Consider the following 3306-nt stretch of genomic DNA (forward strand, 5'->3'; position numbering starts at 1 on the left):
AAAGAAAAGAAAAGAAAATCAGAACAAAGTAAGACAGACAAAGTGTATTGTCCACCTTTGCTCCAAGGTTCCCGTGGCAGTTTTCTGTGGTGCTTCTGCTCCCCTGATTGGTCTTGCTGTTTGGTCTCACCCAAGATGTCGGCTCTGGGCCTCCAAGCCTGGCAGATTCAAAAGTACACAATTTCTTACTTAAGCTTCAAGTTCCACTAGCTATAAGCCTTCAAACTTTAAAAATATTCCTAGTTATGTGGTTCTGAGTTTTGGAGCTCTACCCTTGATCTGCTTTGCCTGGTGTTCTGTGGTACCGCTAACAATGAACTTCAGTGCACCTCCACCCTAGCCGCCATCAAGCCCCGCCTCCACAGTCATGTTTTTAAGTGGTGTGAAATCAGTTCCCACTCAGAGCAACCCTCTATAGGATTTCTGAGAAGTGGATAATAGGTTTGAACTGCCAACCTTGCAATTAGAAGCCCAGTGCTTATCCTATAGTACCACACCAAGACTCCAATCACAGACACAGAGGCTAGGATTTACAATATATCATAAAATGAAGGTGTTTCACTAGAAGGACCATACTAAATAATTGGCTGCCTTGAAACCTCCTTCTTGGTATTTGACATTGAGCCACACATAGTCTTCTCTGGAAAGAATGAAATCAACCCATGTGGATTAGGCTGGGCTCTCTAGAGAAGCAAAACCAGTGAAACGTATACATGTATATATATAAACAGAAGTTTATATCAAGGAAATGGCTCACAGTTGTAGAGGTGGGAGAGTCCCAAGTCCAGGTCAGATGAATCAAGATTGGCAGGTAGGCAGGCAGGCAAGCATGTAATAGAACAGATCACTGGCTCAAGTCCAAAGAACTGGAGGCTGGAGGATGCAAGATCCAACAGAAAAGCAAACAAGTTTTTCCTAAGTATCCAATGTATTGGAAACAGGCCACATCCCCGAGGAAGTATCCTTTCTCTTAATAGGCTGCTCACAGTCAGTCATCATAAAGTTAACTACACTTGCTTATAGCCAATTATCATAGAACTAACTATACTGTACTAGCTCTCACCATAGTGATAACTACATCTCAGCTGTCAAACCACTGGAATACTGGCCCAGTCAAGTTGACACAAAAATTTTACTGTCACACCATCCAACTACACCAGCCATATAGGGACCTGTGATTGGGCCAACCAAGGAAGGGTGTAAGGATTTGAGATCTGCACTGGATTTAAATCCCAGTTCCGTAATTTATAGTGGTTTGAATGATGATAGCAGCCAAAAAGATTTGTCCACATCTTAACCTCCAGAATCTATGAATATGACCTTATTTTGGAAAATATGTAATTAACCTAAGGATCTTGAGATGAGATCCCCTACATGGGTGCTAAATCCAATGAGAAGTGTCCTTCTGAAAGACAGAGGAGAGAAGACACAAACACATGGAAGACAGAGGCAGAGACTGAAAAAGTACGTTGTTCTTATTGTTAGTAATCCCTTATAGGTTTTCCAAGGAGGGGATTGTGGGTTTGAACCACTGACCTTATGGCAAGCAGTCCAGTGCTTATCCTACAGCACCACACCAGGACTCTAAGAGGTATTGCCATAAATAATTACATCAGCCACCAGAGGCAAGAAGGGGTAAGAAAATGGTTGTCCCCAGGGCTCTTAAGAAGGAGCTCAGGCCTGCTGACACTTTGATTTCAGACATCTAAGATCCAGGCCTATGAGAAGATACATTTTGATTGTTTTATCAGAAAACATTTTTATTTGTTTTGTTTTGTTTCCAGTGACTGATTTTTTTTTTTTTTTTAAAGTAGATCATCAGCCTTTTTTCTGAAGTACCTCTGGATGGACTTGAACCTTCAAGCTTTCACTTAGCACCTTACCTATTTGCAGGGAAATTTTGGTTGTTTTAAATCATCAGATGTGTGATAATTTGTTGCAGCATCCCTAGGAATCTAATACAGGTGTTTTCTAACTTTGTCTTTTACTGCTGCTCCCTTCACTCCCTCTATTTCAGTGCATTGACCTCCTAGCTGTTTCTTTAATAAAAGAGCCATCTCAGGGCCTTTTCACTTGTGCCTCCCTTTCCCTGAGTTTTTCTTCACCTAGAGATCTGCATAACTACACCACACCTTCTTCCTGCCATTTGACCAATGTCATCATAGGGAAGCCTTCCCTGACCACTTTCAGTAAAATTGCTATCTTCCTCTCCCTCACGTAATTCTTCCTTACTTTATTCTTCTATATAGTCCTTTGTTAAGTGCCATTGTGTCCAATGCATAGTGACCCTGTACAGAGTTTCTGAGGAGCAGCTGGAGAATTTGAACCACTAGTCTTTCAGTTCAAGCTGACCTTGTGGTCAAGTGTTTATGCTAGAGCACCACACCAGGACTATATCATAATTCACTGTATTTGTATGCAAACAATGCATATGTGATACAGTTTTTACAAACCTTGCCACCCCTCCTGCATTAGCTTCCTGTGTGCACTATGTGTTATATGCAAAAGTAAGGTACTCATAAATTTTGTTGATTATCTTCCCCAATAAGAAGTCCACCCATCACATCATAACCTGCCTCTGTTTCTCTTTACCTTCCTACTAACTCCATTCTCTAATGAGAACACTTAGTGTTTTCCCCAAGCCTGAGTCCTGCTCTGTGAATTCAAAACTCCCACTTCTACTATGCCCAATGAAGAAAAATCTGTCTTTCCTCAGATTTGTCCCCTGTGACAAGACCAGAATGCTCACACAGTGACAGCACATTCTGACCCATCTTTTCAATCATACTTTCTGCTTCATTTCCTGTTGGTAAGATGGATAAAAATATCTCACCAGTGTTTAGGGTTGTTACAAAATCAGTCCCAAGGCCCGTAAAAGAACCTCAAAGGAATGTCTGTCATGACAGGGGAGGAAGGAACCCCTTTGTTTCACTTTTGCTATTTTCTCTGGAGTATTTCCCAAAAGACAATGGTCCATTGACAAGACAACTACATGGCCTGGGTGGTGATCTACCTCTTTTCCTCATCCCTGGCCTGTGCCTGTTTTAGCAGCATTCTCCCACTTTGGATTCAAAGAACCAGGTTCACCACATATGTCCTGAGCCCTGCTGGTAAAAGCATTAGTGTTTGACTTCTGTCTCTACCCAGTGTCTGGGTAGTTCTGTTGAGAAGCCACTGGAATCTCATGCCTTTAGATAAATTTGGTCAATAAGAATACTGCAATATTGAACTGATTGCTTTCAGGGCTAACAGCTCAGGTCTGCCTAAGCCTGGACCAGCACTGAATCAGCAATCCAGAGGGAGGGG

This window comes from Chrysochloris asiatica, unplaced genomic scaffold (genome assembly GCF_000296735.1).
Source record: "Chrysochloris asiatica unplaced genomic scaffold, ChrAsi1.0 scaffold00079, whole genome shotgun sequence".
Lineage (NCBI taxonomy): Eukaryota > Metazoa > Chordata > Mammalia > Afrosoricida > Chrysochloridae > Chrysochloris > Chrysochloris asiatica.